At 39.1% G+C, this 13566-nt stretch overlaps 1 pseudogene; it reads left to right on the top strand.

The window, feature by feature from the left end:
- Nucleotides 1-11261: 11261 nt before the first annotated feature.
- LOC102013772 lies at nucleotides 11262-12055 on the top strand (annotated as a pseudogene).
- The last annotated feature ends 1511 nt before the right edge of the window (nucleotides 12056-13566 follow it).

The following is a 13566-nucleotide window of genomic DNA, read 5'->3' as shown; positions in this document are numbered from 1 at the left end:
AAAAAAAAAAAAAAACAGACCTGAAGATCAACGGAATAGATTAGAAGATGCAGACACAGCTACAAACACACTTAGACAACTTATCTTTGACAAAAGGACCAAAGATGTTCAGTGGAGAAAAGATAGCCTCTTTAATAAATGGTACTGGAAAAACTGGCTTTCCACATGTCGATGACTCAAACTAGATCCATGTCTATCACCATGCACTAAACTAAAGTCAAAATGAATCAAAGATCTAAATATCAAAACAGAAACACTAAATCTACTGGAAGAGAAAGTAGGTAGAAATGTAAAAGATATAGGGGTAGGCAGAGAGTTCATCAACAAAGAATAAACTGCATGGGAAATATTTCAAAGAATCAGCAACTGGGATCTCATCTTATTGAGAAGTTTTTGCACATCTAAAGAAATCACCAATAAAATAAAAATGAAACCTATGAATTGGGAAAAAATTTTAGCCAAGGGTTAAAAACATTTTAACCCCTCAGACAAAGGACTCCTATCTAGAACATATAAAGAATTTAAAAAATCAGCCCCCTCAAAATTTAAAGACTCAGTCCAGAAATGGGCATCTGAGATGAATATGTACTCCTCAGGTACAGAAATACTAATGGAGAATAAATACATGAAAAAATGTACAACATTATTAGTTATTCAAGAAATACAAATTAAAACACTGAGATTCCATCTCACCTCAGAAAGAATGGCTACCATTAGGAAATCAACCAATGACAAATGCTGGAGAGGCTGTGGGGAAAAGGGAACACTTCTCCACTACTGGTGGGAGTGTAGATTGGTGAAACCACTGTGGAAATCAGTGTGGAGAATCCTCACAAAACTAGGATTAGAAGTCTCACTTAGGGGCTTGGGATTTAGCTCAGTGGCAAAGGGCCTGCCTGGCAAGTGCAAGGTCGTGAGTTCAATTCTTGGTACCAGAAGAAAAACAAAAAAACAAAACAAAACAAAAAAAAGAAGTCCCACTTAACCCAGCTAGTTTCCTTCTGGGTATTTTTCCAGAAGAATTAAAATCATACCACAGCGATATATGTGCACCGATGTTTATAGCAGCACAGTTTGTCAGAGCCAAATCTTGGAAACAACCCAAATGCCCATCAACTGAGGAATAAATAAAAAAGATGTGCTATTTTCATGCAATTGAGTATTACTCAGCTATAAAAAAAACATAAACTCGAGGCTTTCATAGGTAAAGGGATGCAACTAGAGACCATACTCATAAGTGAAATAAACTGAACTGACATGTGTAAACATCATATTGTCTCCTCGTGTAAGAACATGAAAGCATAAATAAAACCCAAAATGTACAATAGATAATATGAAAGGGAAAGAAATTGCTCAAAGGAAGGAACAACTGGGATGAGGGTTAAGAAGAAAAAGAAAGTACTAAGGCATTTTATAATAGATAGATAGACAGACAGACAGATAGATAGCTGGCATAACTACCACTGAAGTCTTTTGGTTTATTGAAGGGTAAAGTTAATGCTTAAAATATTTTTACATATTTTGACCAATTTTGCATGCTTTTTGTGTGTATGTGTGTGTTTTTGTTTTTGTTATTCTTCTGGTACTGGGAATCAAACTCACGACCCTGCGCTTGCCAGGTAGGTGCTGTGCTGCTGAGCTAAATCCCCAGCCCCAATTTTGCATGCTTATATCTGGTAATCTGAGCAATATGCAGTATAACAACCACTGGTGAATTCCTACCATCCTGTCTAGTGAAACTATGTATTGTCTCTAATGTTCTTTTAAATTATTATTTTTTATTCCCTTTAATGGTTTGATCAATCTTCCATTCTTACATCTAATAATCTGAGCAACTTCCTTAAAGATAACAATATGTAATATAACAACCACTGTTAATGTCCTTGCTTTGTTTTGTTTGTATTTTGCTATTGTTCTTTATTTTTTTACTATTCTCTCTAAAATTAAAAAAACAATGGCCCCATAATTTGAGGGCTATCATTACTTTCATTTTAGAGGTGGCAGCAATAGGTTTGGAGTTCACTGGTGAGGCAGCTGGTAAACGGCAAAGCTGGACGCTAATCTTTGTGCTCGTATCCTCCAGCAGTACTCCTAAATAGTGACCACGGTACATCAAAACATAAAATACTGGTGATGCTATCATGAAGAAGTAGCTTGATAGAAGTTTTCTAACCAGAGACACCAATGGCTAGAGAAGAAACGAGCAAAAATGCCATTAGGTAGGTGAAAGATAAGCTCTGAGCACAAGATAAGGTCCTTGTTGGGGGATTTCAGAACACAGTAGAGAGAAAACAAATGGCACATGGGCATCTTGTATCTTGTATTAGTTAGGATTAGACTTAAATAAAAGTACAAAACCCTCCAAAATAGCATTGGCTTAAATAAGTCCAGGTAAGTGGCCCTAAGTTGATAGGAAGCTTCACGATGCTCAGGAATCCAGGCTCTTTTTATCTTCTTGTTCCATCATCCTTCGCCACGCTTCTCTCTCAGGGGATAAGATGGATGCATGAATCTCAATTGTGTTTTGGTATATTAGTCAGCAAAAAGATGATAAGCAAAAGAGAAAGGTATGTTCCCTCCCTTTTATGACACTTTAGAGAAGTTACACATATAACTTTTGCTTACATCACATAGGCCAGGATTTAGTTATATGATTGAAATTAGCTTTAAGCAAAGCTATGAAATGTAGTCTATATTCTGGGTCATCAAGGGGTTCAGCTAAAAATCTGAGGAAAATGGATAAGAAAGAAAATACCATTCCCATTCTGAAATATGAAATATGAAGGATCTTGCCCTTCTTATGTTCAAGGCTAATGTTTCTGTCCTATGGCTCATTCTAAGAAAGTGATTTTGGGTTTCTCTGTCAAAAGCAAAATCCAGCAGCTGGAGATGAAAAACAGAGCAAGTCTTGAAAGTATAACAAAAAAGACTTATGCTGGCCTCAAGAAATTTATTAATTTTACTTTTAAATATTTTTATTATTTCCAATCTTTCCTCTGCAAAAAGTTTAAAAGTTTATTCTAGAGTTAAAACATGAACTAGTGTTCTATATTTTATAGTAAATTAAGTGGAACCTAATTGTAAATCCTTGATCTTATGTTTTATATTTTCTTATCTTTAAAGGAAACTAGACAAAATGAGTCATGTAGTTTTTCAGGACTTATTTATTGAAGAAATGAGTCAAAAATAAACCAGAAAACTTTTTCAAAAATAAAAGTGAACATTTTTAACAAATGCTCAAAAATGGGTGTGAAAACATTAATGCTGAGAAGGCAAAATTGTGGGAGAAAAATGTTAAGATTTTGAGGAATTTGAGTCAACTTTTGAATAATTTGTTTGCCATAATTGGTTTCCTTTCCAAGCAATAGTCCTGCATTTCTAACTCTAAGTTCCCACTGTCCTGAAATATTTCACTGTTTACCAGCTTTTTTCTCAAAGTACACTCTGTATTTGTTACTATTTTTTCCAGATGCTCAAACATGAAACCATCATTAGTCAACCAAGCTTAATGGTCACTTTCTGCAGCCACTGTTCAGTCATTTAACAAGGCCTCTACTGGCCCTGCTTGGTACTTTCCTTTTTTCATCATATTCCTCCTCCAGTGGAGTCCATCTTAAAGGAACAAATACTGCAGCTATAAAATGATCTTCTCTTTCTAGCATTAGTTTATTTCATCCATCTACAGCCCTGCATCCCTCCCATCTCATTTCACCTGGGAAGAGTAAGTAACTCTAGAATTGAAACACCATTTAGGTTTTTCTAGTTATGAACAATGGCAAAAGAAGGGTTTTAGAGTATAATATGAGTTTCTTGGATGGATCTAGATTAGCTAGTCTAAAAATGAGACTCGAATGGCACTATAGACTAAAGGGAAATGAAAGAGATCAATGGACTAAATCATCTATACAAGGCTGAAGATCAAGCGACAGGAGAGTACAGAGAGAAGAGCACTAAAAATATAAGAAGGTCTGCTCAAAGGGGAGATAGTAGATTGTAATAGTTAACAGTCAATTTGAGTAAGAAATGCCTAACTAAACTGGATCTGCACAGTTTTGGGTGTGGATAATGGAAACCCCACCCTGGGGCTTGGGTGGCACCAATCAGTAGGTTTAGAACCTGGATGGATTGATGCCTGGGTGACACCAATCAGTAGGTTTAGAGCCTGGATGGAATATAAAGGGAGAGAGGAAAGTCAGGCAAGCTGTTGATGCTTGCTGCTTCCTGCCTGCCTTGTCATGGACTGTTTCTCCTTTGCAATGTGCCTCTACCATGCCACTCTGCTTTGAAGCCAGCTGATGATGTACTGAAACCGCTACAAACTGTGAACTAAATAAATCTTAACTTGTGAGTGTCAGGTATTTTGTTTCAGCAATGAGAAAAATAACTGAAACACTGATATTGATGAGGATGAGGGCCTAAAGTGGTGCTGAAAGAATAATGAACTGGATGCTGAAGTTGGAGTTATGGTTTGTGTCTAGATATCCCTCCAAAACCTTTTTTGGTCATAGGTGGGGCTTTCCAGAGATAGCTAGATCTAGAATGTGTGATGCTAGGATTAAGTGTGATGTTGGGATTGAGGGTGTGTGATTACTAAATGAGTCTGCTGATTGGCTTGGCATAGTTCTGGGTGTGGATAACAGAAAGGGTGTGGGTAGTATGTCCTAAAGGGTAGGTAGCCTAGAAGCCTAGAAGAGATAAAAGCCAGAGTGGTGTTGCACACCTGTGATCTCAGCACTCAAGAGGCAGGAAGATTGCCACAGTTTGAGGCCAATCTGGGCTAATAGTGAGTTGAATGCTGGTTTGAACTACATAGTAAGACACTGTCTCAAAAAAAAAAAAAATAGAGAGAGGCAAGCTGTTACTGTTGCTGTTGCTATACTACTTCCCTACTTTGCTGCCTTCTTCCCACCATGAACTGTTCCTGCTCTGCAATGGCCCTCTGCCATACCACCCTGCCTTGGAGTCAGCCAATTATGAACTAAAACCTCTACAAACTGTTAGCTACAATAAACTTTCCATCCTTTACTTTTGGGTTTTGGGTATTTTGTCTCAGCAATGAGAAAAAAGTAACTAAGATGGGTGACAATGAATGTAGGCATGAACTAGTTTAGTAAATGACTAATGGGGGGGCATCACAGAGTAGGAGGGGTCTTTCTTAAGAGAAATTTTTCCTGTTTGAGAAATTGAAACCTCCTGTCTTATCAGTTACAGCAGAAAACAGAGGTCATACTCATCCGTGGCAATTGAAGAGAATATGATAAGTGGACTATTTTTCAATTTGTGGGCCAAATACAGGGACACTACAAGTGATAGAGAAGCCTAAGTGAAAACATCAGCCTAGCCCAAATCACAGCAGAGTTGAAGTAATCATCCATCACAGAGCATTTTAACAATGATCAGTGACACCTTACCATGAGCTTTACTTCCTGGGATAAAATAAGGTGCAATGTTGACATAAAAATACACTTCTTGGTCATGGGTAATGTTTTCTCATCTACTGAGATCCAAGACCTTTTAGTGAAAAATGCATAGGATTCTGGCCTAAAGGGCATATCAAACCCACTCTGTGTGTTTTAAGGCTTCCCTCTCCTCTGACTAGAAGGAAACCCATGTCAAGCCTAGACTTACACCAGGAGAATTGTGGGAGTTCTATATTGTTGCTGAAAGTAAGCCTGCTGAATGGCATAGAAATAACTGCAGTGTTCTGAATTCTGTCATCTTGTACAAAAGATTTACTGTCTGTGGGTCATAATTTCATTCTTTTATTTATTCACTTACTCATTCAAGAAAATGTATTTGACACTACTCAGACAATAATAAAGCAAAATTAAGCCTAAATATTGCCCTTGAGTGAAGCTGTAGAATAAAGATATTGAACTATGGGATGGTAAAAAAATCACTTCTGAGTCTAACTATTAAAAACAGAAAGAATCCATGAATGGATTAAGTTGGTAGAGCTCCTTGTTATATAAGGTTCCCTGGGATATGGTCTTGGTCTATTATGGAACTGGGAATGGCAAGGAACCAGCAGTCCTTAATTTGAGGGTGTTCTCATCTCTCCCCATGGGCCTGTTTTGGTTTTGAACCCTGCCCCCTACTCTAACCATCATTTCCTTTGTTTGCTTGCTAAAGATTCACTGCAAAAACCCCTTTTCCCAGCAAAGTGAAGGTCAAGCACAACTGACCTAAAGAAGTTTGAGTAATTAAGCAAAATTCTAGGTCTTGTTCTCAGGATGGCTTATCTTTCTGGATTGAGATTTTTACGATCACATCAGTTTTCATTAAAGTGTTAACATATTTCTGAAGGGATGCAGTTTGCCAGCAGGACATCTGAAACTGTGTGTAGAATTTAAAGAGTGCCACATGTAACTTCATTCGGTTCAAATTATGTTTTCAAAAAGACAAAAATACAATCCTATGAGTCTAAAAATACTCCTTACTGTTAGCCAAAAATGCACTTATTCTTAGATTTAGAAAAATGAAGGCCATGTGAAATATGTGGGGGGCATGCACTCTCATAAAAATATTGACCAGAGAAGAATAAATCCAAACAAATCTTTAAAATCTTTTACTGAAAGGAAGGGAGAAGGTGGGGAAGGTGAGGTTTAGTGTGTAACCAGGAAGCAGAACCCAGAAAGCTTTGCCCTTGGGACAAGAAGGAATGTTTCTAGGAGTAGGCTGCCCTCTATTCCTCACCTCATCCCCAGTAAAATCCTGGGCAACTTTGGACTAGGCCCCTACTTTTGCTTACTTTGAGGGCAACAGGAAAGCCACAGGCAAGGATCCATCACAACTCAAAATCTTGGCATTAATATCTGTGCAGTGATTCTTAAAGTATCTGTGGTGAGGAAACAGTTTCTTTTCCCTCTTCCAATTTATAGTAGACCAATATTCTTATTAAAATGTAAGAGTGAATTACTAAAAAAGAAGTAAATATAACATATAAATGAACACTTCATTTAAAAAAATAGATTCAACAGACACAAAACTTACCTTTCAGAATTATAATCAGAACAAACATAAGAAAAAAGAAAAAAGTCATATAAAAAGTTTCTAGACACACAGGCTCAATATCTGCACCAGTTTTGCATGGATCAGCAGCTGTATGGAGCACTCTTTGAATAGTACTTGTGCCTCCAACAGTGCAGATCTGAGAGGTTTGCAGCCCTGCTCCACCACTTGCCAGTGATACATCATTGGCCACATTACTTACTCCACTTGAGCTCTGATACGTCTTCTGTAAAGTGGAATGATATGTTTGTATAAGGATGAAGAGAGAATTGAAGTGCTAGAATGATGGAGACCACTATGAAGCAGCCCTTAGCAGGATTTAAATTAATCAATTGGCTTTTCATGTTCACTTGTGAATCTGTCCAAGGCCTAGGCTCCTTGTCTGGAAATGGATGGCAGACTCATAGTAAGTGAACCTCTGTGAGTCATTAATCCCTACTAAGGCCTGTAATAGCAGATGAGGCTGTAAAGCCTCAAAGGATAAGACAAGATCACTGCCAAGGACACCTAGATCCGATTTAAACTAGGTAAAGACTATAGCCTCAGGCATCTCATTCCTGGATGGATTAACTTAATCCTTATTATGGATTAATTTAATACCTTACTTGGAGAAGTCCTTGACTAATTCCACCCTTCTTGAATACTCCCCTCCCTTCCTCTGATGACCAAATAAATATAGGCCACCCAGAGAAGGTCTTGGTCTTAGAGAGAATCTCAAATTCTGTGAGAAGGCTTTGACCCTCCTGGAACCCTGAAATCATTCCATTCACCTCTTTTTATATAGCCTTTGCTGTACATTTTTTCAGGAGATTGCAAACCTGATTAGCCTGCCATAACTAAGGAATATTATTAACCCAATACTAGAAGGTAGATTTCAAATAAATGTTAGCAATAACTACCAATTCCATTAGTATCTGTATTAGTTTTCTTTTGTTGCTGTAAAAGTGTACCACAAAATTAGTGGCTTCACACAAATTTCTCTTACAATTCTAGACATCAGAAGTCCAAAATGACTTTAATTGAGTTAAAGTAAGATGGTAGCAAGGTTGCATTCCTCTTGAAAGCTTGGGGGATAAATCTGTCTTCTTTCCTTTTTCTTCCATATGCAGGCCACCTTGTTTCCATGGTATTTTATTTACTTTTATCATCGCTGAGACACAATACCTGACACCTACAAATTAACAGAGGAAAAGTTTATTTCAGCTCAGTTTGTAGAGGTTTAATCCAAGACCAACTGGTTGCAAGGCAGACTGGCATGGAAACAGGAAGCAGCAAACAACAACTCCAAGCCTACATTCCCTTGCTCCCTTTATATTCCATCCAGGTTATAAAACTATTGATTGGTTCCACCCACATCCAGAGTGGGACTAGATTATTTATGCCCAGAACTATGCTAAACCCATTTTGTTATGACACACCCTTAATCTAATCCTCTTCCAAGAAGCCCCACCATAAGAGCATAAGGATCTTGTGTGACATCTATATATACACCATAGCATTCCACCCCAACTCCAAAAGATGCAAGTACACTTCTATGCAAAATGCATTTAGTATATATTTAAGAGTTGACCAAGTCTTTACAGCTTCATCATTGCTGAAAAGTCCAAGTCCAAAGTGTCCTGTGAGACTCAGAGCAAACTTTAGCTGTGAATTCCTGTAAAAGTAAAAAAGAAAGTTAAACACTACTACCATACAATGGCATGGGATACATATTCCCAGTCCAAAAGGGAGAAATAAGAGGATGAAAACCAATAGGACCAGAGCAAGACCTAAGACCAAGATTCAACAGGGAAAACACTAAGTTCCACAGTTCCAGGTCAAGTACGCAGAGCAAGAGCTGGTAAAAGATGTGAACCCCAAAGGTTTAGCTAACCCTACCCCTATGGCATTGCTAGTGGTTGTAATCCTTGTGGTCTCTCTTGAGCTGGGTTTGGACACTTGTTGCAGCTTCCCTAAGATAACCCATGTCCCTGGCTTCTACAGCTTTCTGAGGCCTTTGCAGCTTCACTCTCACAGCTTCACACATCTGTCCTCTCAGGAGCACATTCACTGGCCTCCAAGGCCTTCTTCTAAAATCTGGGTGGAAGCCCTTCTGACCACACAATCCCTGCAATATGCACTCTGTAAGCCAGCATCACATAGATGACAGCAAGATCAGCCACCAGTTTGAGCAGTATCCAGGCCTCCTTGAATCTTTGCTGCAGAGGCCTCTGAGTACCTGGGTGGCTGAGTACGGTGAACCAAATCCCAGGAAAACAATTCCCTATGCAGCCCTTCTCGAACATGGTGACCTGGGGTTCTTTTCTCAAGTGAAAGCTTTATAGCCTTGCATCCTTGAGCCTACAAAAGTGACAATGATTCCTGATATGTCCCCAAGTCATTTTTCTATTGTTCTGATGTAAAGTACTTGGCTTCTTTTTAATACTAATCTTTTCAGCAACTAAATTTGCCACAGATAAAACTTCACAGGCCCAGACTTTACAGAAGCTTTATTTCTGGTGAAACTCAAACTTTTAAAGATCTCTGAGCTGTACTGTTGCTCTTGACTCTCAGTGTAAAGCTGGCTAACAGCCCCCAAGAGTACCCATGCCACAGTCTGAACATTTGGCTGCCTTGAAACTGCCTCCACTGGATTAATTAGTCTGAGGCCTTAATCTTAGTCTCCCAGTGAGTCTCAGTACATGAGCAATAAGTAGATAAATTTTCGGCTGGAACACAACACACATGGCCTGGAGTCCAACTGCCAGTGAAGTTCTTGTTCCTCACTGAACCCTCCTAATCCTGGTGTTTACCATTTGCATTTTTATCAGCATTATAGTGTTTTGAGCTCCAACCAGAATCACCTATCAAGCCCAGTTTAATAGACTTCTAGGGTTGTTTCTCCAGTCTGCATCTCCAAATTAACTCCTCCGAAGAACCAGTTCTGAATCACATGAGTAGGTAGTCACAGCAAGAATTTTTTGTCTGCTTCTCTGTTAACCAAAGTCTTAGTCACTTTCCTCATCACTGGGTCAAAATACCCAACATCTGCAATTTAAAGTAGAGGTTTATTTTGTCTCCCAGACCTTTCAGTCTTGGCATGGTCAGCATGGTGGAAAGTCCCGGGTGGATAAAATCTGCTCATCTCATGATGGACAACAAGCAGAGAATATGAAGGGAGGAACCAGGAAGGGAAATATATCCTTAGTGGTCATACCCCAAAGGATCTGCCTCTTCACACCAGGCCTTACTCCCTAAGAACAAGTCAACTATACTGCCCCCATAATCTAATAATTTCCCTAAAGCCCCACCTATGACTACATTAGTCTCTTGGGGTACATGAAGATACCAATCATAATAATTGATTATATGCTGGCCTTGTTCCCATTATCCATGTGCAGGAAAAGCAAGCTGTGGCATTCACCTGAGGGCTGCCCTCATCCAAATCTCCAGGTACATGTTATTAGAGTGAAATACAGGGAGCCTGTGAGAGAAAAATGGGGCTCCCTGGGGTAGAGTACCAACAGGGTCATCCACAATTAGAGCAGTAATTTTCAAACATTGTTTACTACAAATCTTTTGTCTTAATATGTTTCCTGTTGACATAACTGTATTAGCATAAACTGGATAAGAATAAAACTTTCTTCACTCTTGGCTCTGTTCTGAAGGCTGGGAGGTCCAAGGTTGAGGGATTATATCTGTGAGAGCTTCTTGCTACATTATAAGATGGTAGAGGATATCATATGGTGAGATAGAGCAGGCAAGACAGAGACAGCTTGCTTTTATAACAAAGTCATTGCTAGAATAACCCATGAATATTCTCAATCATTCATCTGTGATTGGGTTAATTCATTTCTGAAGGCAGAGCCCATATGACCCAATCACCTCCAAAGGTCCCACATTTTTCAAGTACCATACATGACCTTTGGGATTAAGTTTCCAACACATGAAATTTGGAGTAGACAGTCAAAGCATAACATTCTGCCCTCAGCCATCATAATTCATGTACTTTTACATGCCAAGTACACCCATTCTACCCCAATATTCCCAAATCTGGCCATTTTACCAGAGCCTACAACCAAGTGAGACTAGAATGAAGCTGCAATTGTTTCCTGCTCCTGATGGTCCAGTCAGAAGAGTGATTCAGCTGTTTGCCCTCAAGCCAAGATCTACCTATTTATTTCTGGGGAGCTCTTGGCCAACGTGAGTAACGTCAAGAACAGCTTTGAGGCAGAAAGTCTCATTTTTGATCAAAATCTCTAGCCTGAACTTCTGCTGGTGTAAAATCGGAGAGCAGGTCAGGATCTTGTAGTACATCAAGTGTTCTGAAACACTCTAAATCCCATTCTCAATCAATCAAGATCCAAATCCCAGTTGTTTTACTTTTGTTGTTGCTGAGACAAAATTCCTGGCACCCAAAGTTAAAGGAAGAAAGGTTTATTTAGCTCATAGTTTGTAGAGGATTCAGTCTGTAATTGGCTTGCTGCAAGGCAGGGTGGCACACATTCTAGATTCAGCCACCTCAAAAAAACAAAAACAAAAACAAAAACCGCATGACTGCATGAGGCTTTGAGGGGACATCTAAACAAAATCCATAACACCAGTTAAGGTCAAGGAGACACTGTCACAAATGTTACTCTCGATTCATATCCCACTCTCACTCCCATAGAAGACGATCTCACTGTCAGTTATACACCAGAATTCCAGTGGAGGAGGAGCCAAAGTCACTCTCCCAAGACTAACTGTAGAATACACATAGGCACCAGGGAGAATGCAGGTCCCAACACTTGTCTTGGAGTGTTTGGCCTCAGTTTGCATACAACAGAAAGAGAACTTCATGAAGTATTTCCTCAGTACAGGCCATTGAGTGGGGTCAATGTGATTTATGACCAGTAAACGCTTTGCTTGGAGGATTTCTTCTGTGCATTTTGAGAAAATAGATGACTCAAAGGAGGCAACTGAAAGAGCAAATGGAATGGAGCTGGGTGGCAGAATTCATGTGGATTATTCTATCACCATTGTCTGCAGATGGAAACCAAGTAATTATCAGTTTCTAAATACGTAGACTAGACATTCCCTTTTCATGAGAGAGAAATGGGCAAGAAAAAAAGCAGTAGCAGGTCCCAGGTAATTCTACAACCCAGCAGGGAAATCCATATTAAGTCTTAAGGCTCCAGAATAATTTTCCTTGTCTTAGTGTCTTAGTTCCTGGGCACACTGGTCCAGGGGTTGGGCTCCTGGGACCTCAGGCAGCACTACCTTTATGGCTTTCCTGGGCTCAGTATACACTCTAGTTCTCAAAGGTTTCAATCTGTGTCTACAGTTACCCTTAGCTGGCACTGCACACTGGTACTTCCATATTCTGAGTATTGGCAGCAGTCCTACCCCTGTGTCTCCACTAGGCATTGCGTTAGCATGGATACCCATGATGGCTGTGCTCTGGAGACCATTCCCTTCCTGGATCCCTAGATTGTCTAAGATATTCTCTGAATTGTAGGTGGAGGCTTCCATGACTCTTGCATTTTATGTGCCTGCAAAATGAATACCACATGGACATTGTCAAGTTTAGGATATGTGCCTTCCAGAGTGATAGATTAAACCACACCTGGGGTCACAAAATCCTCACATGGGACAGTCAAGGAGCACTGCCTAGAATGCAGGGAGTGATCACTAGGTGCCTCTGGGCACTGAACCTTTGGAGGGCACCCAGGACCTATCCCCAAAACCATTCCGTTCTTCTGGAGCTCTAGGCCTGTGATGGGAGGAGCAACCTCAAAAGTCTCTGTAAAGCCTATGAAATCCTTCATTGTCTCAGTGATTGCTTCTATCAGTACTAATTTCCTTAACAAACATCTCTTGGCCATTGCCTTGGTTTTCTTTGCTGAACTGCTGTTTTATTCTTGATCACATATCTAGGCTGAGAATTTTTCAAATCATTCCACTCTATTTCCCTTTTAATTATAAATTAGATCTTTAAGTTACCTTTGCTCCTTCATTTTTCCATAAACAGAAAAAGTAGCACTGTTGCAGCCCAAATGCTTTGCTGTTTATAAATTTCTTCTGCCAGATATATACTAGTTTACTGCTTTTAAATTCTACATTTCATAAAGTCCTATGGCATGGACACAATGCAACAAAGTTCATTTTTGTTTAATAATAAGGATGACCTTTGTTCTAGTTTCCAATATCTTGTTCCACATTTCTGTCTGAGGACTTATCAGAATAATCTTTACTGTACATTTTTCTATTGGCATTCTAGTCACATCCACTCAAGAAATTTCTAAGAAGATCTAGGCTTTCCTTTGACTTCCTATCATCTGAATTCCTATCAGCAAAATTACCTTTATTTCTCAGTTATATCAATATAGGCTTGTTCTAGCTTGTTTCTCTAAATTCTTCCAATCTCTATTATCCTGTTACAAGTCCACCTCCACATTTTCAGGTATTTGTATAGCAACAACCCTATATTTTGTGTGTGCTAATTTTCTGTCTCAGTCCATTTTCTGTTGCTATAATGAATACTGCAGTCTGGGTAATTTATAAAACATAAATAATTCAGCTCTAAATTTTAAATGC

The sequence above is a fragment of the Chinchilla lanigera genome, unplaced genomic scaffold, assembly GCF_000276665.1.
Source record: "Chinchilla lanigera isolate Chin_1 unplaced genomic scaffold, ChiLan1.0 scaffold00045, whole genome shotgun sequence".
Taxonomy (NCBI): Eukaryota; Metazoa; Chordata; class Mammalia; order Rodentia; family Chinchillidae; genus Chinchilla; species Chinchilla lanigera.
The sequence above is the reverse complement of the archived record's forward strand: the minus strand, read 5'-3'. Positions and strand labels throughout refer to the sequence as shown.